The following is a 23,835-nucleotide window of genomic DNA, read 5'->3' on the forward strand; positions in this document are numbered from 1 at the left end:
TTGGAAGAAAAGTTATGACCAACCTAGAGAGCGTATTAGAAAGCACAGACATTAGTTTGCCAACAAAGGTCCATCTAGTCAAGGCTATGGTTTTTCCAGTAGTTATGTATGAACGTGAGAGTTGGACTATAAAGAAAGCTGAGCACCAAAGAACTGATGCTTTTGAACTGCAGTGTTTTAGAAGACTCTTGAGAGTCCCTTGGACTGCAAGGAGGTCCAAGCAGTCCATCCTAAAGGAGATCAGTCCTGGGTGTTCATTGGAAGGACTGATGTTGAAGCTGAAACTCCACTACTTTGGCCACCTGATGCAAAGAACTGACTCACTGGAGAAGACCCTGATGTTGGGAAAGATTGAAGGCAGGAGGAAAAGGGGATGACATAGGATGAGATGGTTGGATGACATCACTGACTCAATGGACATGAGTTGAAGAAACTCCAGAAGTTGATGATGGGGAGGCTTCCCTCTCTGCAGTCCATGTGGTTGCAAAGAGTCAGACATGACTGAGCGACTGAACTCAATTTTCTAACATCCCTCAGAGAACATTATCTACCAAAGGACTGCGATTAGCAAATGGCTGCAAGCCCAGAATTTTGGAGCTGGAGTAGGTTTGGGCTAGCCAATTTCTCCTGAAAGTACTTCTTTGGTAAATCACTTGCACCTGAAATCTACACTCATAATCTGCTCTGAGAAAAACAGAACTAGGAAGCACCACTTTAATTCTTTATGAGTGATGGCCTTACCACCTTTGAGTTGAGCTATCCCTCCAGTTGCATTTATTAGACTTACTCAGCCCCCTGTTCAATTCCTGGTTTGGGAAGATCTCCTGGAGAAGGGAACAGCTATCTACTCCAGTATTCTTGCCTGGAGAATTCCATGAACTGAGGAGCCTGGCAGGCTATAGTCTATGGTATCGCAAAGAGTCAGACATGACTGAGCGACTTTCACATTCAGCTCACTGTATTTATATTAAATTGAATATTTTATTGTCGTTGGGAAATGCTTTTATTTTCCTACCTGCTAAGTTCCAGATTTTCCATACTTTCTACATTCTTTCTCAATTTTGTTTCCAAACTGGCCATTTTTTCCCTGAATGTTTATTGTTTTGTTTTTTCAAATGCAGCCAGTAGGAGCCAGCTTATGCTTTCAGTGTTCTTCCTGGTAAGCCTCTTTCCCAAGCCCATAAGATCATTAGGTACATTTTTTATTTTTCAATTACTGCAGGTGATAGTTGTTGCAGATATTGGCCATTACATAACACAAGTCTTCATTTTTCCAGTCTCTTTTAAAAGTTTTTTTTTTCATTTTTATGAAAGCTTTCAGTCTTCTGTAACTACAACTTTTCCCTCACTGTCCCCATAGATAACACTACAAAATTTAAAGTTTTGATGAATAGTGTTGTACTTCTGGTTACCAATTTTGTCACCAGTAATATCATGCTTTGTAAATTATGGTGCTTTGCAAAAAAAAAAAAAATAACACCTTCTAAATTCAGTCGCGTACAATAAAAAGCCTTTATTTCTTATTTACATCTCTGTGGTTTGGCTGGGACAAGGCCAACTCAGTTGGATTATCTCCAAGCCATGAGTTTCTGTCTTATTTATTCTTCTGTGACCAATGGACTTCCTGGGATATGAATTCATGTTGTTGCAGAAGCACCGGAAAGTAAGCTAAAATAGCCGTGCACATTTCAATCCCCTGTTTGAATCATGTTCACTCACATGCCATTGTCAAACAAGTGACATGGGTATATCAAATTTGTATGGGATGTATGCTGCCTCCTTTTGAGGGGACTGCAAAGTCAGGTGACAAAGAGAGCATAGATAAAGGAAGGAGTGAAGAAAGGGGAAAAATCATTTAGTCCACAATAGCTGACTGTATTGCTAAACTCTCTTCAACAGGATGATTATTCAATACCTAGAGTGACAGAATTCTTCTAATAGGAGTGCTATTAAATTGATCCAGTTCCTAGAAAAACATCTTGCCTGTGCTTATTCCAGCTATGGACATGGAGGACAGAAACAAAGAACTTTCTTTTCTCCCAGAAAGCAAAACAAGAAGCCACCAGACTGACTGACCAAACAATTCACTCACTAGCGGGGCAGAGTTATTGCATTATTGTCTAGTTATACTATGTGCTATGGCCGGTGGACTCTGTATATTCTATTCAATCCTCATTTCCAAAGGGGAGTTATTAGTTATGTAATTGTTATCATGGCATAGTGCAAGTGTTGTGGGAAGATAAATCTTCATCTAACGGTCACCACTAGGCTATACAGGGGGCTCATGAAAAGCCCTGACACACACACACACAAAAGGCATATCCCTGGTGACTCTGGACTTAAGCATATAGGCATAGATATTTGAAACATTGGGTTGTTTCCTTATGGAGAGAAAATGCATTGCTTTTATAATAGCTTAAGCATTTATTTATTTATTTATTGCTAGGGGTGTTGGGGGCTTTCCCACCAAAAAAAATCTTCCTGCAATGCAGAAGACCCCAGTTCGATTCCTGGGTCAGGAAGACCCTCTGGAGAAGAGATAGGCTACCCACTCCAGTATTCTTGGGCTTCCCTGGTGGCTCAGACAGTAACAAATCTGTCAGTGATGCGGGAGACCTGGGTTCAATCACTGGATTAGAAGATTCCCTGGAGGAGGGCATGGCAATAGGGGCTTCGCTGGTGGCTCAGATAGTAAATAATCTGCCTGCAATACAGGAGATCTGGGTTCAATCCCTGGGTCAAGAAGGTCTCCTAGAGAAGAGAATGTCAACCCACTCCAGTGTTCTTGCCTGGAGAATTCCATGGACAGAGGAAGCTTGGTGCACTACAGTCCATGGGTTGTAAAGAGTCAGACACAACTGAGTGATTAACAAGCATTTTTTGATAGTTCATGCATTTTTAAAGGCTAATATCTCTTCCTATGAATTCTGTGTATCTTAATGCCTTCATAAGCCTTGGTAGGTTTATGAGGTACATATAGCTGTTGGGTAAACCCCCAAATTCTACATTACCCTACTATGTTAACTGAGTGATTTGGATAGAGCTAACCACACACTCAACTTCAGAATTGAGTCCTTATTGATATAAGTCATTTGGGCTAGTTTTAGTAAAGGCGTTATCACGGATAATTTAAGGTGGATTGCAGATCAAACTGTGCCTGAAACCAAACCCACACCTAGTCTTTATAGTTAGAAAAAATAGTAAATACTCTGTTGCTTAAGGCATTTAACTGCTTTCTTCAAACCAGGTAAAAATGAATAAAATAAGTACTTATGTTTTTATGAATTATAAAATAAAATAAAATTTCTCTATTTGTAAATTGAATAATTTATGATGATGTGGGAATCATACCAAGAACAATAAAAAATTAATTGGGCAGTCACATAATATATAGAAAGTCCAACTCTGTTATTTAAGATCATGGATTGGCATAAATCTCAAGTGAAAAGATAACTGCATAGATATGGCCCTTTGTGTCCTGAGAGATATAGTCTCTGAGTGATATTATTAATTAAGATGAGATGTACATGAAATGAAGAAGTGAACAACAATTTCAGATATCACAGCAGGTGACCAGGAATTAAGAGACACAAGGAAATGTCAGGGAAGGTTTAGAGAAGTCTCACATCTCCATTATACAATTGCCAGATTCCCTACTGGGTCATGAAATCAGAGCCAAATGGCAGCTTGCTACAGACATACATTATTCAATGTAAACTGTTATCAGAAAAGATTGCATAGTCTGTGTGGAGCAGCTAGGAAATAGCCTTTGTGATATTGTTTGATGTGGTACTAGTTATTTAGTCCTTAAAGCAGCATATGTTTTCCCTCACTATTAGCTACTAGGGTTCAAGTCTGAATGAAGTCAACTCTTTAAGTGTATATCAGGTACTATACATTCTCTAGAAGAGGGGTCCCCAACCTCCGGGCTGTGGACCAGTACCTCCTGTCAGATCAATGGCAGTATTAGATTAGAAACAAAATGCCCAATAAATATAATGCCCTTGAATCATCCTAAAACCTACCTCCCACCCCTGATCCATGGAAAAATTGTATTCCACAAAGTTGGTCCTTGGTGCCAAAAAGGTTGAGGACTGCTGCTGTTGACAGTCCTGCTTCAAATTTCTTACTGATAATACATTTGTCTAGTTCACAAATCACTAAAACGGAAATCAAATGTGGTATTACATCTTATATAATAACCTTAGGCAAATGAGCTAACTATAGAATTTAATATTTTATGTATTGTTTTAGTTTTCTTTATTTTAGATTTTTTTTCTAGTTATTGAATGACTTACATGAAGGGAAATATGAAATAATTTAAATAAACTGAATTTAACCACAGACCTTTTCAAGTTGACTAATTTTAATATATCAGAAACTGTGGTCCAATGATGGTGGAAGCCTTCTTAAAGTTTGCCATGACATGATCTAAAGTGAAATTTTTCAATCCTGACAGTTTATGGGTGTATGTTACTCCTGGGACTAATCAGTGTTCTGTTTCTTAATCACCATGCTAAATGTGTTGTTACATTGCTTTCATGTTACAGAATCCTTTTCACTGCTTTTCAGTAGTCTTCTATCATGCCAGGGTTCATAGGATGCAAACAGACTAATAAGATTACTAATTTTTCAATGTTAAGGAAAATACTTCCTTGATAGGTATGTTGTTGTATCTAAATCAGGTCATTCAAAAACAGTAACTATTATTTATTGTCCTTGATTCAAAAGCACAGGCAGAAAATTTCAGATATGTAAAAATGTGACAATGTTTTTAGGGAAAATATCTAATTTTTGTCAATTCCAGGTAAACTGAGTCATGTCACATTTATGTTGTGCCAGTTCAGTATTTTTTCATTTAGTTCCTACAACCATATTGTCTTTTAAGAGCTATTGGTCTAAGATAGCTTTATGGCATTATATTGGTGAGAAGTTTATTAGCCAAGCTTGAAATTTCACCTACCATGCCTTTACATGTCTCTGTTCTCAAACAGGATCTGAAAATATGGCCCATTCTTGGTTCTTTTCCTTGTCATAACTGTGAGAGACTTTAAGTCTGTAGGCACTTTATTCCTTTCAACTTATATTCATACATTCTTCCAGAAATCAGGGACATTTGGCAGCTCTCTAAATCTACTCTCTGCTCCCAGGCTATTCACTAGGACAGCCTTTCCTTGCTCCTGCCTCAGCATCCGAAACAGCTTATATACATGAGGAACTTTATTTTAGTGCCTCTGTGATGGCACAAGGACTACAGTGAAACTACTGACTCCGGAGGGTCCAGAGGCACTTTAATTTCAGATTCCTAAAGACTTTAACTGACCTTTAATACTTTGCCCTCTAACTTCTTTTCCTATACAATCTCACTGTGGTGAGAAACACTAGTACAGTAAAGCTTTCTTCCCTGCCTTTGTGTTATATCTCAGCTGTGGCTTTCCATGTTAAAATAAAATAACTTGATGCCTCTCCTTGGTCTACTATGCCAAGTCCTTTTTGGGACAATAATATTACAGCCTGAATTGAGGCGATATCAGTGGATAGGGAATTGTTAGAGATAAAGCCATAACATCTGGTCTGGAGTGCTTCTCGTGCACAGGCGTTGTGTAAGCATTTTGTATTCATTGCCTAACTTGGTCTTCATAATCACACTCTGTATATTGAGAGAGTGTGATCTCTGGTTGACATGGGCGTTTAACCTAGACAATCAGAGGCACCTTGCTCTCTCTCCTCTGTCCTTGGAATGTATGATCCATTTACTCTTCTACATCAGGAGCCACTTCAATGTTGCAGGCTTGAGAGAGTAATGTGTTGTTGAGCCTATCTGAATGATATATGTCATTGAAATCCAGTGAGTGGAACCAGAGATTTAGTCACTTGTAGCCACGTAAGACAATGCCTCATATAAATGTTCCCTTGCTCTTTAAAACTGCCAATTACCAATATGGAGGTGATCTACCTCCTTCTTCAGTCTGCCCTTTTCCTCCATATATGGGAGTCAGTTTATGATTATATCTGGAGAGCTCCTGACAATTGGCAAGGCAGCCAGGACACCAAAGTAATGAGTCTTAGGAAAGAGATATCCACAAGGGAAATCCCAGGGAGGCCACTGACCTCTATGTGGGGAAGGGTAACCTGTATTTTAGGTGTTTGAGGGTCACCACTTGAAGGCAGGGATACCCAGAAACACCTCAGTGCTGGAGTCCAGCTCCAGCAGCCAGGGAATTGGCCTGAAAGGATGAGCAGTGTCAGCGGAGAATGATGCTGCCTCTGGTTCAAAGTGTGGGACTGCATGTTTATTTTAAGCATCAGGTTTTCTTTTATACTTTTACAAAAGCATTAGGTCAGAGGTTTGACGTCTTCAGTTTCCCCTCACCCAGATTTACTGTCTCCATAAATCACTGTTGTCCTTTAGCGATCCCTCTTAAGTTTCCTTGTGATTACATTGTAACTCATGTTTGTCTCTAGGCTGCATACCACATTCCTCAGTTTATTTCTTATCTTTCTAAATCCTGCTAGCCCCTAATATCTTAAGCTCCTTATCTCCTAAAAACGCTTCTAGCTATTAGTATCTCTAAAATTCCTAGTCTCTATAAGCTATAGTAACATATGCCCACACTACAACATTCCTTAATGAAAAGCAAGAGAGTTCCAGAAAAACATCTATTTCTGCTTTATTGACTATGCCAAAGCCTTTGACTGTGTGGATCACAATAAACTGTGGAGAATTCTGAAAGAGATGGGAATACCAGACCATCCGACCTGTCTCTTGAGAAACCTGTATGCAGGTCAGGAAGCAACAGTTAGAACTGGACATGGAACAACAGACTGGTTCCAAATAGGAAAAGGAGTACGTCTTTACAAGGCTGTATATTGTCATCCTGCTTATTTAACTTCTATGCAGACTACATCATGAGAAACGCTGGGCTGGAAGAAACACAAGCTGGAATCAAAATTGCCAGAAGAAATATCAATAACCTCAGATATGCAGATGACACCACCCTTATGGCAGAAAGTGAAGAAGAACTAAAGAGCCTCTTGATGAAAGCGAAAGAGGAGAGTGAAAAAGTTGGCTTAAAGCTTAATGTTCAGAAAACTAACATCATGGCATCTGGTCTGATCACTTCATGGGAACTAGATGGGGAAACAGTGCAAACAGTGTCAGACTTTATTTTTTGGGGCTCCAAAATCACTGCTGATGGTGATTGCAGCCTTGAAATTAAAAGACACTTACTCCTTGGAAGGAAGCTTATGGCCAACCTGGATAGCATGTTTAAAAGCGGAGACATTACTTTGCCAACAAAAGTCCATCTAGTCAAGGCTATGGTTTTTCCAGTGATCATGTATGGTTGAGAGTTGGACAGTGAAGAAAGCTGAGCGCCGAAGAATTGATGCTTTTGAACTGTGGTGTTGGAGAAGACTCTTATGAGTCCCTTGGACTGCAAGGAGATCCAACCAGTCCATCCTAAAGGAGATCAATCCTGGGTGTTCATTGGAAGGACTGATGTTGAACCTGAAACTCCAATACTTTGGCCACCTCATGCGAAGAGTTGACTCACTGGAAAAGACCCTAATGCTGGGTAGGATTGGGGGAAGGAGGAGAAGGGGATGACAGAGGATGAGATGGTTGGATGGCATCACTGACTCGATGGACATGGGTTTGGGTAGACTCCGGGAGTTGGTGATGGACAGAGAGGCCTGGCGTGCTGCAATTCATGGGGTCGCAAAGAGTCGGACACTACTGAGTGAGTGAACTGAACTGAACTGATTCTTAATTATTCCTAAACTGTAAGCTCAGCAAACTTCTTTTGCCATAAACATTTCCCTCACAAGCAGGTCTCAGATAACAATCTTTCCCATGGCCTCAAGCTTCAGCCTATGTGCTCATCCTGGAATATTTTTCGTAAAGATCCTTGAACAAATGTCAATAGTTAACTTTATGGATTATTTCCTGGGGATAACTGCAGAAGGCTTTGTGCTTTCTCACGCTCCTCGCAAGAACAATAAGCACCTTAACATTCTTTCCAGCCAACTCAACCGAAGGAAGAAAAGGACAAGTCAGAATCAGAAGACCTAACTCCTTCATCCCGGGACCGTGCCTGCGGGATGAAAAGAGGGGGTTGGGGCTGTGCCTCCATTTTGTCAGTAATGCCTAACGCGGCTCCTGACACCTCAGGTTTAATGTGTTTATTTTAATGTATTTAATGAAGAACTGTGTATAGCATACTGCAACAGAGAAGAGAAATGCACGACTGAAACATGGAATGGCCTTTTACTGTCGGCATGCCAGCTAGAGGCTGAAGCTCCAGTTAGAAAGTTGGAAGAAGAGCTGAAGTTAGACAAGGACTGATCTGCAGGATTTGGAGCTGGCAGACAAGGTTGGGGGAGCAGGATGATACGTTGGAGTACATAATGTGGGTTTTGCAAAGCTAGGAAGGTAAGAGATGACATGAACTAGGTCTGAATGCTATGACAAAGTCTGATTGAGATGCTAGGAGGTGGAATCCCTGGGAAAGTAGAGAGAGTGAAGAGCGGGATGTTATGGTGATTGAGGGTGAAACAAAGTGGCTCATGTCCTTAGACTCTAATACAGAGAAAAGCAAAAGAACAGCAACCACCCCAACCAGTGGAGTAGTCCCAGATTCAGGAAACACCTATGTTGAAAGAATATACACCCTCTGGGCTTATTGATATAGCTGTTACTTCAATAGATATAATGGCCTGGATGCATAGAAACAGCTACCACCATAGTGCCCACATGGGAAGACATTACCAAGAGTGCTAGATTTCCCTTAAATAGAGTGATTTGGTTAATGCAGGAACTAACATGTCCTGTGTTGGAGCAATCCACCAGATTCCCAACTGGTAAAGGAAATGGCAAATTGATTACATAGGATCCCTCTCTCCAAGTTGTTATTACTGTTTAGTTGCTCAGTTGTGTCCAGTTCTTTGTGAGCCCACGGACTGCAGCATGCCAGATCTCCCTGTCCTTCACCATCTTCTAGAGCTTGCTCAAACTCATGTCCATTGAGTTGGTGATGCCATCCAACCATCTTGTCCTCTGTCATCCCCTTCTCTTCCTTCAATCTTTCCCAGCATCAGGATCTTTTCCAATGAATCAGCTCTTCATATCAAATAGCCAAAGTATTGGAGCTTCAGCATCAGTTCTTCCAATGAATATTCAGGGTTTATTTCCTTTAGGATTGACTGATTTGATCTTCTTGCTATCTAAAGGACTTTCGAGAGTCTTCTCCAATATCATAGTTCAAAAGCATCAATTCTTCAGTGCTCAACATTCTTTATGGCCCAACTCTCACAGCCATACATGATTACTGGAAAACCATAGCTTTGACTGTTGTACTATTTTGGCAAAGTAGTGTCTCTGCTTTTTAATATGCTGTCTAGGTTTGTCTCCCTCCAAGAGAGTGTGCTAAACATGTCCAATTTGTGTGGGTACATTGTTTGGACTAACCCATACTTTCCTCTGTCGCCATGCAGACCAGGATGCCACCATCAGGCAATTAAAGAAGATGAAAAAAAAATTAGTTGCTCAGTCATGTTTGACTCTTTGCAACCCCATGGACTATAGCTTGCCAGGCTCCTCTGTCCGTGGGATTATCCAGGCTAGAATACTGGAGTGGGCAGCCATGCCTTTCTCCAGGGGATCTTCTTGACCTAAGGATGGAACCTGGGTTTCCTGCATTGGCAGGTGGATTCTTTACTGACTGAGCCACCAGGGAAAGACACTTTTATCAAAAAGACTGTGATTGAGGGTCACATTTCAAAGGTCATGGTATGCAAATCATGGTATGTACAAAATAACCTGGCATTGAATGGATAGTCCATCTCCCTTAAAATGCACAAGCAGCGGGAATGGTAGAAAGGAAGAATGGAATATTAAAGCAGAAGATTATGGACCAAGTACTATCCAGGTTTTAATACATTTGAATTATCAACCAGCAGAGCCTGCAATTCCATATGTCAGACTGTGGACCTCTGTTGACATACCCCGTGCTGTAAAGGTATGGAAGTCTTGAGACCTTGGGAGAAAGCCATTGCCCCCATTCTCACTGTGGAACAATGTGCTATGCTGCTGAGAACACCCAGCCCCATCACACCTGGGAGAGGCATCAGCTATTGGAATCTGCAGTAGGATGTCCCACCAAGATAGATGAGCTACTTGATACCCCTAGGTGAAAGGGAACTACTCAGTCTCTACTGGCATCCCATTGTCTTGCTGCTTAGTTGAACCTGTTGCAATCCACTCTGCCTGGAATGCAACATGAATCACTGAGAAAGGTGGCAGGGTGGGGGCCCTATGCCAGAGAGTGCTGCCTTTCTTGGCCAAAATGTACGGTATGCACAAGCATGTCAGATTCATAAACCTGCAGCTGCAGTAACATCTAAGGATCAGACCACAAGCATAATTCTTATAGAAGAAGACCTTTCTGTACAAGTTTCTTTTAAATGCCTGTCTTTTCATTCTTAGACATCTGCTGCTTCTGTGATTTCTGGTCGTGGAATAGGCACCTTATGGAAATACTTTTCTACAGTGTGCCCACTTGTAGGCCCAGCAAAGGAATTAATCCAGTTGTTCGGTATGTAGGCAAGCTTGTCCTGCTCTTTCTCCTTCATGCTTTCCTAACATTAAGCTTTAGCTACAAAGATGATGTCAAGGAAAGCTACCTATTTTAGTTCTAATGGATTGAGAAGAAGATGTGGTAGAAGAGAAAAAAGACACATGTGTTAAAGTACTCTGAGGATGATGACAAATGCCTTTCACCTTATTCAATTTTGGGCTCTTGGAAAACAGGACATTTTGAATTTCCCCAATAATACCTCCTATCCAATTTAACCTGAGGAGTGTGTGCACCACAATTTTGTCTATGAGCCATTGGTAGATAGGGGAAGATGAGTTTAATGTTACCAAATTTCTGGAGCATGGCCAAACATAGGAAGACATTAAATTAAATGTCACCAAGATTTTCTGTAAGCCTAACATGGCAAGCAGCAAGGTGACTCTGCAGCAGAGGCTTTGAAAAGTGTCCATAATGATATTGGTCCAGAACTGAACTGAACGTGAGTCAGGTGGGGATCAACTTCAGGCAGTGGGCAAGTTTCAGAAGAACACATTTAACTAAACCATCTTCCAACTTTTGCCAAAGATATTATCAAAGCAAGCTGAGTTCAAGTAGAAAAGCTGTTAACAAAATGTTAACAAGATTCATGCTTACATATACAAAGCTTTATATTATATACTATGTTTTCTCAAACTCTTATAACAATACTAACATACATCTACTATTATTTCCATTTGATTGATGACAATCATGAGTCATAGGCTGATTTAAATTGTTGTTGCTCTGTCTCTCAGTTGTGCCCAACTCTTTGTGACCCCATGGACTGCAGCATGCCAAGTCTCCCTGTCCTTCACCATCTCTTGGAACTTGCTCAAACTCATGTCCATTGAGTCAGTGATGCCATCCAACCATCTCGTCCTCTGTCATCCTCTTCTCCTCCTGCCTTCAATCTTTTCTAGCATCAGGGTCTTTTCTAATGAGTTAACTCTTAACATCAGGTGGCCAAAGTATTGGAGCTTAAGCATCAGCCCTTCCAATGAATATTCTGGACTGATATCCTTTAGGATGGACTTGGTGGATCTCCTTGCAGTCCAAGAGACCCTCAAGAGTCTTCTCCAACACTGCAATTCAAAAGCATCCATTCTTCAGCACTCAGCTTCTTTGTAGTCCAACTCTCACATCCATACACAACTACTGGAAAAACCATAGCTTTAACTATACAGACTTTTGTTGGCAAAGTAACATCTCTGCTTTTTAATATGCTGTCTAGGTTGGTCATAGCTTTTCTTCAAGGAGCATGTGTCTTTTAATTTCATGATGACAGTCACTGTCTGCAGTGATTTTGGAGCCCAAGAAAATGAAGTCTGTCACTGTTTCCATTATTTCCCCATCTATTTGCCATGAAGTGATGGGAGTGGATGCCATGATCTTAGCTTTTTGTATGTTGAGTTTTAAGCCAGCTTTTTCACTCTCCTCTTTCACCTTCATCAAGAGGCTCTTTAGTTCTTCTTTGCTTTCTGTCATAAGGATGGTGTCTGCATATGTGAGGTTTTTATATTTCTCCTGGCAATCTGATTTAAGCAAACTGAGTTTGCTTGAGTTGATCGATTTCACATGTCTAGTAAGAGAAGGCAGAAGGCAATGACACCCCACTCCAGTACTCTTGCCTGGAAAATCCCATGGACGGAGGAGCCTGATAGGCTACAGTCCATGGGGTCGCTAAGAGTTGGACATGACTGAGCGACTTCACTTTCACTTTTCCCGTTCGTGCACTGGAGAAAGAAATGGCAACCCACTCCAGTATTCTTGCCTGGAGAATCCCAGGGATGGCAGAGCCTGGTGGGCTGCTATCTATGGGGTCGCACAGAGTCGGACATGACTGAAGTGACTTAGCAGCAAAAGCAGCAGCAGTAAGAGAAGGCCAAGCTTTGAACTCAAGTGAGTAATGAAAGTAAAATTTAATACTCCTTAAATTAAGCTAAACAGGTGTGTTGGAGTGGGGAAAAGGGAGTGTGAGAGAAGCAAAAGGGAAATTGACATTATTTTATTTATACTTACAGACCTGAATATTTATTTTCATTTAAGATACTAGAGTTTATAATGTATATTCTGATTTCATTTTTAAAAAATGATTGATTGTTATATCAGATTTAAGCAGTGTGTTGTATTAAACATAATTATAATCTGCTAATTATGTGTTGCATTTTAAAACACCTAAGTTACATATTGACTTAAAAGTAGAGGAATCTTAAGGCATCCAGATACAATGCATATTACAAATTTTGCTACCACAGAATCAATCCCAGTACTTAATAAAATCAGCCAAAACAGTTTTTAGAAAATCATAAAACAAAAGGAAAATACATCATTGAAGAACATTTTAACAAATTGAGTTTTTTTGTAGTATATCTCAATTGTTTAATTATCATAGTTTCTGCTTCTTATGCCTTTTGAAAGCAGTGTCATGACCTTTTCCTCTCAGAATTTTGAAAAAGCAATTCAATATTCTCCTATTTTCATTTTAGACAAGTCATCACTATCAAAGTTTGACTCTCTTCCTGCTTTTTGAAATTTAGTGACAGATCTGTCAAATTATAGATCACTAATCCCTACCTGAAAGTAATGTCTTTCTATACTTGGAGTGAGCCACATAACTTTAATTATGGGAATTAGCACACACACACAAAAAACACACACACAATTAAGAGAGAGATATAAGGTAGATAATGAGATACTCAAAAATATACTTTTTTTTTTTTTTTTTTAGTTGATAACCAACACTACTACTCAATGATTAAAGATCTTAAAACTGGAAGTATATTTTCCTTAGAAAACAGGGTCTTTGGCTTCTCTGCTTTTTATTAAAATTCTATACAGAGAAAAGAAAAGACAGTACTAGTTCTCTTGATAAATGACAAAGGGAGCCCTGAAATGCACTTTCTCTTCCAATTGAAAGATACATTCAAGTTTCTATCACTAAGGGATGACCTCTGTGAAAACATCAATGTGATGTTTATTTAAATTGAAACGTAAGCATCATGATTTCAAAGCTGGGTCAATTTTTCTAAAAATTATTTGTTTACTTTTATGTTTTTCTCATTAGCTATCTTTATTTGATAAATAAGCAAAACCCCCATGTTCTTTCTGTGGTAAATATTACACAAATATATCGATTTTGTATGTATATATATAATAATATGATTATATATAATACTACAATATATGATTATATATATATACATGATTACATAAATTATATATATATATGTATGTATTATTTATTATTCCAATGTGATTGGATCTCAGTCAACTCTAAATTTTTCCTTTCTCACTTTGAGTGTTAGTTGCTCCATAGTGTCACACTCTTTTGTGACCCCATAGACTCTAGCCTGCCAGGCTCCTCTGCCTGTGGGATTCTTCAGGCAAGAATACTGGAGTGGGTTGCCATTTCCTTCTCCATGGGATCTTCCTGACCCAGGGATCGAACCCAGGTCTGCATTGCAGGCAGATTTTTTACCATCTAAGCCACCAAGGAAGCCCTAATTTAAGTATTGGTTGGGCATTTGTGTTTATGTAGAGCAGAATTTTCCAACTTTATTTTGGGCCAGATAATTCTTTGCTAAGGGGCTGGGGGTGTGTCTTATGCAGTGTAGTATGTTTACAGCACTGCTATCTTTTACCACTATATATCAGTAGCAGCCCTGAACCGGTTCTAATAACCAAAATGTATCCAGACATTGTCGAATGTTGCCTGAGAGGTAAAATCTCCTTTAAGAGAGGCAAAATCTCCCCTAATTAAGAACCATTGTTCAAGAGGTAGAGGACCATAGTAGTACCATGTCTGTTATACTTTGGGAGCTCTTTAAGCTCTCACCGATGCTTTCTGCAACATAAAGTTTACAGGAGCTCTCAGCAGACTTCCTGAGAGACGTTGACATGCTGGTGTATGCCAGTAAATACATCACTTTGAAATTCCGATTTATCATTGCTAATATGCAAAAAGGCATATTGTTATAACCACTTCTTAGTGCCAAGAGGTTTTATTTTTGTGGTTGTTATTGATTAATTTGTTGTTGTTTGGTCTCTCAGTCATGTCCAACTCTTTGTGACCCATGGACTGCAATAGGCTAGGCTTTCCTGTCCTTCACCATCTCATCCCCTGGAGTTTGCTCAAACTCATGTCCATTGAGTCAGTGATGCCATCCAACCATGTCACCCTCTGTCACCTTCTTCTCCTCATGCTCTAAGTTTTTCCCAGCAATAGGGTCTTTTCCAGTGAGTCCACTTTTCACATCAGGTGGCCAAAGTATCAGAGCTTCAGCTTCAACATCAGTCCTTCCAATGAATATTCAATGTTGATTTCCTTTAGGATTGACTGATCTTGCTGCCCAAGGGACTCAAGAGTCTTCTCCACCACCACAGTTTGAAAGCATCAATTCTTTGGTGCTCTGCCTTCTTTAATGATTCAATTCTCACATCCGTTTACATGGCTACTGGAAAATAGGCAAACATATCATCTGTGAACATAGTCAATTTTATTTCTTCCTTTCCAATCTATATACTTTATGTCCTATTTCTCTAGTCTTATTGCACTAATTAGAACTTCCAGTACAATGTTTAAAAGTAATAGTGAGAGGTGTTATCCTCTTTGTCCTTCCTGATCTTATGGGACAATATCCAGTTTTTTATCATTAAGTATGCAGGAAGATTTTTGTATTTGTCCTTTATCAAGTTGAAGAAGTTGGTCTCTAGTCCTATATAGTAGAGAAGTTGTTCTCTAGTCCTAGTTTGTTGAGAGTTTTTATTACGAATGGGTTTTGGATTTTGTTAAGTGTTTTTCTGCATATGATCATGTGATTTTTTTTTTTTTGCCTGCTGGTATTGTGCGTTACATTAATTGATTTTTCAAGTGTTGCACTAGCTCTGCATACTTGCATTAAATCTTATTTAGCCTTGGTGTATAATTCATTTTATAGGCTATTAGCTTTAAATTGCTAATATTTTTTCTAGCATCTACCTTCATGAGAGATATTGATCTGTAGTTTTCTGTTTTGTAATATCCAATTTTGGCATTTGGGTAACAGTGGCCTCATAAATTGAGTTAAGAACTGTCCCCCCTACTTCTATTTGCTGGAAGAGATTTTAGAGAATTGTACTTAAATATTTGGTAGTACTCACCAGTGAATCATATGGGCCTTTTTAAAAGGTTATAAATTATTGATTTTATTTCTTAAATAAAGACCTAATCAATTAACCTATTTGTCCTCGTGTGAGTTTTTGTTCTTTTCAGAAATTATCAACTCTGTGGGCAAAGAGTTCATAATATTTTTATTATCATTTTGATGTGTATGAATCAGTAGATATGACCAATTTTTTATTTCTAATATTGATAATTTATGTCTGCTCTAATTTTTTCTTTTTTTTTTTTGGTTAGCCTGGCTAGGGAGTTGTCAATTTTATTTGTATTTTCAAAGAATCAGCTTTTAGTTTTGTTGATTTTTCTCTATTGCTTTCTTGGTTTGAATTTCATTAATTTCTCCTCTTCATTTTATTATTTTTTTGTAATCTCTTTAGGCTTAAATTGCTTCTCTTTCACTAGTGTCTTCTTAGGCAGAAGCTAAGACAATTGATTTTATATCTTTCTTCATTTCTAATATATAAATATTTATCTGTTACTTGTATACATCCTACAAATTATTATAATTTTTAATTTTCAATTAACTGAAAATATTTTAAAAACTTCTCATGAGCCTTCTTTGATTGATATGTTATTTAGTCATATTTTGTTTACTCTCTAAATACTCAGGTAAATGTTGGCTATCTTTCTGTGATTTCTATTTTTTTAAATTTGTGAGATGAGTTTTATGGCCCCAAAGCCTATAGTTGAGAATGTTCTATGGCATTTAAGAATAATGTATAATCTGCTCTTTAGTTAAGAAGGTTTAGATGGTACTCTTCTATCAACCATACCCTTAGTGATTTACTGCCTAATAGAGCTATCTTTACTAAAAGAGGGATATTGAAGTCTTCAACTATAAGCATGGATTTATTTTTCCTTGCAGATTTAGCCTTACATATTTTGAAACTATTGTTAGGTGCATACACATTAATAGTTTTATATTTTCTTGGAGAATTGACCTTCTTATCATTACATAATTGCTCTCTTTATCCTTAATAATTTTCCCCTATCTAGCTTTTGAGAAATAGAAGCAAAGAAGTTTGCTTTTTAAGAAATTAATATAGCTACTCCAGTATCTTTTTGATTAGTGTTAGTAAATTATATTGCTCTCTGTCCCATTACTTTTATCTTAGTCTTTAGCTTTAAAATGAGTTTCTTCTAGACAAATTTTATTTGTTTTTTTTTTCTTTTAAGTCAGTTTTGTCAATTTCTCTTTTTTAATTGATATTTTTAGGCTATTCACAATTAAAGTGGTTATTGAGGAAGTTGATTTATTTTCCCATGACACTGCTTTCTATTTGTTGTATTTGTTCTCAACTTTTATCTTGCTTTTATCCAATTTGCTTTTAATGAAGCATTTTATACATTTCCATTTTTTCTACTCTGAGTATAAGTTACACTTATTTTCAAATTGTTTTTTGGTGGGCTCCATAGAACTTGCAATATAAGTTTATAGGTAATTTAAGTCTTTTTTCGAATAATGCCTTAGTGCTTTATGGATAGTGCAGGTACGTTTAACATAATATTACTAATTTTTCCTTTCTGTCCCTTACAGCAGTGATTTCATCTATTTTACCTATAGGTATGCTACAATCACTTTATATATTTGTTGTTATTATTATATTGAACAAATATGTATCTGTTATATTCAGTTCAGTTCAGTTCAGTCACTCAGTCGTGTCCGACTCTCTGCGACCCCATGAATTGCAGCACGCCAGGCCTCTCTGTCCATCACCAACTCCCGGAGTCTACCCAAACCCATGTTCATCGAGTCAGTGATGCCATCCAACCATCTCATCCTCTGTCGTCCCCTTCTCCTCCCGCCCCCAATCCTACACAGCATTAGGGTCTTTTCCAATGAGTCAACCCTTCGCATGAGGTGGCCAAAGTATTGGAGCTTCAGCTTCAACATCAAACCTTCCAATGAACACCCAGGATTGATCTCTTTTAGGATGGATTGATTGGATCTCCTTGGAGTCCAAGGGACTCTCAAGAGTCTTCTCCAACACCACAGTTCAAAAGCATCAATTCTGCAGTGCTCAGCTTTCTTCACCGTCCAACTCTCACATCCATACATGACCACTGGAAAAACATTCCAGGTTCCTATGCAATATTGCTCTTTACAGCATCGGACTTTGCATCTATCACCAGTCACATCCACAGTTGGGTATCGTTTTTGCTTTGGCTCCATCTCATCATTCTTTCTGGAGTTATTTCTCCACTGATCTCCATTAGCATATTGGGCACCTACTGATCTGGGGAGTTCATCTTTCAGGGTCCTATCCTTTTGCCTTTTCATACTGTTCATGGGGTTCTCAAAGCAAGAATACTGAAGTGGTTTGCCATGCCCTTCTCCAGTGGACCACAATCTGTCAGACCTCACCACCATGACCCATCCATCTTGGGTGGCCTCACATGGCATGGCTTAGTTTCATTGAGATAGACAAGGCTGTGGTTAATCTGTTAGATTAACTAAGAATAAATAGAATAAAATGTTTCTCTTTTTTCAATCCTTTTCTGATGCTCTTCTCTTTATGTCAATCTGAGTTTCTGAGCTATATCACTTTCCATCAACCATGAAAATCATTTTTAGCATTTCTTGCAGGGCAAGTCTACTGCTGATGAATTCTCTGTTTTTATTTATCTAAGAAAACATTTTTTCCTCTTTTAAAAGGTAATATCACTGCATATAGAATTCCTTTCAGATTGATGTTTTGATATTTTGTTGAATATTTTGAATTTTTCACTCCAGTATCTTCTTGCTTATATGGTTTCTAACAAGAAATTGATGGAATTCAAATTCATCTGTAGGTACGATGTTTTATTTCTCTGATTGCTTACAAGATTTTTTCTTTATCTTTGATTTTCTAAAATTTCCATACGAAACACCTGGTTTTATTTATTCATCATGTTTGGTGTTCTCTGAGCTAGCTTTCTGGTTTGTGGTTTGCAATTAATATTGAAAAAATTTCTTCAAATATTTTTTCAGCACTAATATCACTTTCTTTTCCTTGTGGTATTCTTGATACATGTAATTGCACATTTTGAAATTGTTCCACAGTACATGGATTATTTTTCATTATTTTTTCTCTTTGTATTCCAGTTTCAGTTTCAGTTCAGTTCAGTTCAGTTCAGTCGCTCAGTCATGTCCAACTCTTTGAGACCCCATGAACTGCAGTGCATGCCAGGCCTCCCTGTCCATCACAAACTCCCAGAGTCCACCCAAACCCAAACCCATGTACATCGAGTTGGCGATGCCATCCAACCATCTCATCCTCTGTCGTTCCCTTCTCCTCCTGCCCTCAATCTTTCCCAGCATCAGGGTCTTTTCCAGTGAGTCAACTCTTCGCATCAGGTGGCCAAAGTGTTGGAATTTTAGCTTCAACATCAGTCCTTCCAATGAACACGCAGGACTGATCTCCTTTAGGATGGACTGCTTGGACCTCCTTGCAGTCCAAGGGACTCTCAAGAGTCTTCTCCAACACCACAGTTGAAAAGCATCAATTCTTATGTGCTCAGTTTTCTTTATAATCCAACTCTCACATCCATACATGACCACTGGAAAAATCATAGCCTTGACTAGATGGAGCTTTGCTGGCAAAGTAATGTCTCTGCTTTTTTATGTGCTGTCTAGGTTGGTCATAACTTTCCGTCCAAGGAGTAAGTGTCTTTTAATTTCATGGCTGCAATCACCATCTGCAGTGATTTTGGAGTCCAGAAAAATAAAGTCAGCCAATGTTTCCACAGTTTCCCCATCTATTTCCCATGAAGTGATGGGACCAGATGCCATGATCTTAGTTTTCTGAATGTTGAGCTTTAGGCCAACATTTTCACTCTCCACTTTCACTTTCATCAAGAGGCTCTTTAGTTCCTCTTCACTTTCTGCCATAAGGGTGGTGCCATCTGCATATCTGAGGTTATTGATATCCTGGCAATCTTGATTCCAGCTTGTACTTCCTCCAGCCCAGCATTTCTCATGATGTACTCTGCATATAAGTTAAATAAGCAGGGTTACAATATACAGCCTTGACGTACTCCTTTTTCTATTTGGAACCAGTCTGTTTTTCCATGTCCAATTCTAACTGTTGCTTCCTAACCTGCATACAGGTTTCTCAAGAGGCAGGTCAGGTGATCTGGTATTCCCATCTCTTTCAGAACTTTCCTAGGAGGTTTCTATTCACCTATCTTCAAGTTCACTGATATTTCCTTTGTTAGCTCATCAGAAATCTCCTTCCATTTCTGTCAAACTGTTTTTGATTTCTAGTATTTTCTTTTGATTCATTCTTTGAGTTTCCATTTCTCAGCTTATATTACCCATCTCTTCTTTCATATTGTCTACTTTTTTTTTCACTAGAGCCCTTAGCTTGTTAATTATAGTTACTTAAATTCCAAATTTCATAGATCAAAAATCTGTTATGTCTGAATCTAGTTTTAATTCTTGTTTTATTTCTTTAGACTTTATTGTTTTTTCTTGCCTTAGGAGTTTTGTTATTTTTTTTTTTTTTGAAAGCCAAGCATGATTTATCAGGTAATAGGAACTGACATAGATAGGTTTTATGTGAGGTTCTATGTTAATTTTGCTAGAAGTTGGACTGTGTTTAATGTTTTCTGTAGCTTTATGTGTCAGAACCTTCAGTTTCATCTGTTGTCTTTGTTGTTGTCTGTTTGTTCATTTTTAAATTCCCCTGTATTTTTGAGTTCCCCTAAACAGTCCTTTCCTAATAGAGTCTGAACTTTGTCGACTCTTAACTATAATCAAAAAAGCAAGAGAGTTCCAGAAAAACATCTATTTCTGCTTTATTGACTATGCCAAAGCCTTTGACTGGATCACAATAAACTGTGGAGGATTCTGAAAGAGATGGGAATACCAGACCATCTGACCTGTCTCTTGAGAAAAATATTACCTACCTGTCTCTTGAGAAACCTGTATGCAGGTCAGGAAGCAACAGTTAGAACTGGACATGGAACAACAGACTGGTTCCAAATAGGAAAAGGAGTACGTCAAGGCTGTATATTGTCACCCTGCTTATTTAACTTATATGCAGAGTACATCATGAGAAACGCTGGGCTGGAAGAAACACAAGCTGGAATCAAGATTGCCGGGAGAAATATCAATAACCTCAGATATGCAGATGACACCACCCTTATGGCAGAAAGTGAAGAAGAACTAAAGAGCCTCTTGATGAAGGTGAAGGAGGAGAGTGAAAGAGTTGGCTTAAAGCTCAATGTTCAGAAAACTAAGATCATGGCATCTGGTCCCATCACTTCATGAGAAATAGATGGAGAAACAGTGGAAACAGTATCAGACTTTATTTTTTTTGGCTCCAGAATCAGTGCTGATGGTGACTGCAGCCATGAAATTAAAAGACGCTTACTCCTTGGAAGGAAGGTTATGGCCAACCTAGATAGCATATTTAAAAGCAGAGACATTACTTTGCCAACAAAAGTCCGTATAGTCAAGGCTATGGTTTTTCCAGTGGTCATGTATGGATGTGAGAGTTGGACGGTGAAGAAAGCTGAGCACCGCAGAATTGATGCTTTTGAACTGTGGTGTTGGAGAAGACTCTTGAGAGTCCCTTGGACTGCAAGGAGATCCAATCAATCCATCCTAAAAGAGATCAATCCTGGGTGTTCATTGGAAGGTCTGATGTTGAAGCTGAAACTTCAATACTTTGGCCACCTCATGTGAAGGGTTGACTCATTGGAAAAGACCCTAATGCTGGGTAGGATTGGGGGCAGGAGGAGAAGGGGACGACAGAGGATGAGATGGTTGGATGGCATCACCGACTCGATGGACATGGGTTTGGGTAGACTCCGGGAATTGGTGATGGACAGAGAGGCCTGGCGTGCTGCAGTTCATGGGGTCAGAAAGAGTCGGACACGACTGAGCGACTGACCTGAACTGAACTGAACTATAATCCAGAGTTATTATATGGAATCCTTATTGCTATGGTGGTAAGATGTGGAAGAAGGAGATACAGTCTATAGTCTTCTGATTGTCTCATTCTTTTACTGATTCTGTCTGGCCTGTTATCTCACAAGTATTTATCAACTTTTATTTTGTTTCCCTTAGGTGAGGTAGAAGGCTAGAGAAAGGCTGTAGTTAGGTTCCCTTTCTTCATGTCATGTCAGTCTCTGGTAAAGTTTTTCTCTTATTGCATCATCCTTTCTTATGAAGAACACTCTGGGCATATATCAGAATAGTTTTCTTTCTTCATCTTTGCCATAAACAAAAGAAATTTCTTGCTTCTGCATCATGTGAACTAGGCTGGGTTCCTGGATATGATAACATAAAAATGTGAGGGATCTCTAACAACAAAGAAAATTAGAAGTTTCTTATTCTCATAAGAGTCTATGCTCTGCATCCCGCAATTTTCCAAACTTATTATTTAAGCATTTCTACCAGTATATGGCTTGAGTGACTTCTAATCCTGGTAAATTGATATAGGCTGTGCTTCTATGTACTTGTCACTGCAGATTTTGGATTGGGCTCTATTCTCTGACCTCAGTTCTCAGACAAGCCTAATTAATGTCATTGATTTTCAATTTGTTCAGCTCTTGCCTGCTCTAAGAGGGGAGTGATGACTTCCAAAGACTTTGCATGTTAGAGGTAAGACCAAAAGTCAATACTACTTGTTTTTGAAAAAAAAATCTATATTCTGCTGAAGCATGTAGTATGATATTATGATTTAATATTACTCTAAAATAGAATTCTCCCTTCAAAGAGAACAAAAGTGCAGCTGGGTCTGTGTAAATCTAATTCCTAGTCTGCAAAAACCTTTGGTCAACAATTGCTCAAAAGCAGTTATGACAGAATGCCTATGTAATAAGTTATACAAAGTTTACATATATTTTTAGATCAAATTTAATGTCTAATATCATTGAAAAATTGGTAACAGTGCTTACACTTAACTAGATCATTCGTTAATTATGTTACATGATTGTTTTTTGTTAATAAACATATCAAAATGTCAAACACATTCATATTTTCTATTTTAAATGAAAATAAGTAACTAAATTGAGTTTTGAAGACAACACATAGAATTATTTGTTAATAGCATAAAATAATTTTGTTATTAATATTATACAAATGCCTGTGTGTAATCTTATCATTATGTTTATTAATCCAGTTAGTTGGCAACCTTAAGCAAGCATCACTTCAGATGTCCATTTTTTTCTTATTTTTTTCTTAATTTTTTCTTAAATTTTTATTATGAAATTATTAATTTATATTTATTGGTTTTTATAAGTTTATCTCTAAAATCACTATGCCTATAAATATTCTAGCATAATAGGACATTTTATAAACTTATACCATTGTTTTATCAGAGAAAGAATTCAGCTTGACGCATTTTCATTATATAATTGATATACACAATTTACTTGGCTGCCTAAAGTTAATTACTGGTATAAGGTAGATGTGTCTATAAAGTGTTTTTCTGGCCTCACTTGCCTCATGGAGCAGACTGGGTATAGTACACTATAAGCTTCTGATTTATAATACATTGAAATTCTCCTGCTGCTTTTATGTAAGCTGTCTTAAAATAGAATTTCTTTTACTCTTTTCACACAAATACAAACAATAATATTCATTTCAGTATTGTCGTTAATAAAGGCTTGAAAATTTCATTTCAAAGTTAAGATAGATCATAACAGTGAGCATAAGAAAGGAAATATTTTGCTTGTGATATCCATTTGAATGAAATTCAAAATAATAAAATGACTAGTGTAACAAAATTTTTTAAAAATAAGACATAAAAATCTGCTTTATTATAATATGAAAGGCACTGTACCAAATAATTCCAGATTGATTGAAAAGAAGAAGCCTACACAGGAGATTTATAGTACCTCTGTGTTTTGATTAAGTTGAAATCAGGGGAAAATGGAGAGAAAGAACAAGAGAGATTTGTATCCAACACACATAAAATTTATGTGAGATATACATATATTTACCTTCCTCTTACAGTAAAATGACCATGAATATCATGTGAAATAAGTAAGCTGGCAAATGGCTATGATATCATAAGCTTAGCACTATGGTCTATGAATTACAGAATTCTAGTAGGATTATAGTTTCAG

The 23,835-nt window shown here is 38.0% G+C and overlaps 1 protein-coding gene across 1 annotated transcript in view; it reads left to right on the plus strand.

Annotated features, from left to right (window-relative positions):
- Positions 1–23,835, plus strand: part of LOC145539113 (uncharacterized) — a 748,246-nt gene that overhangs the window by 32,334 nt on the left and 692,077 nt on the right. The window contains exon 2 of the mRNA XM_081572604.1: positions 22,312–22,366. The gene's annotated coding sequence lies outside the window, so the exon portion shown is untranslated. The remainder of the gene's footprint in view (positions 1–22,311; positions 22,367–23,835) is intronic.

Source organism: Giraffa tippelskirchi, chromosome 2 (assembly GCF_054371585.1).
Source record: "Giraffa tippelskirchi isolate mGirTip1 chromosome 2, T2T-mGirTip1v1.2.pri, whole genome shotgun sequence".
In the NCBI taxonomy this organism is placed as follows: domain Eukaryota; kingdom Metazoa; phylum Chordata; class Mammalia; order Artiodactyla; family Giraffidae; genus Giraffa; species Giraffa tippelskirchi.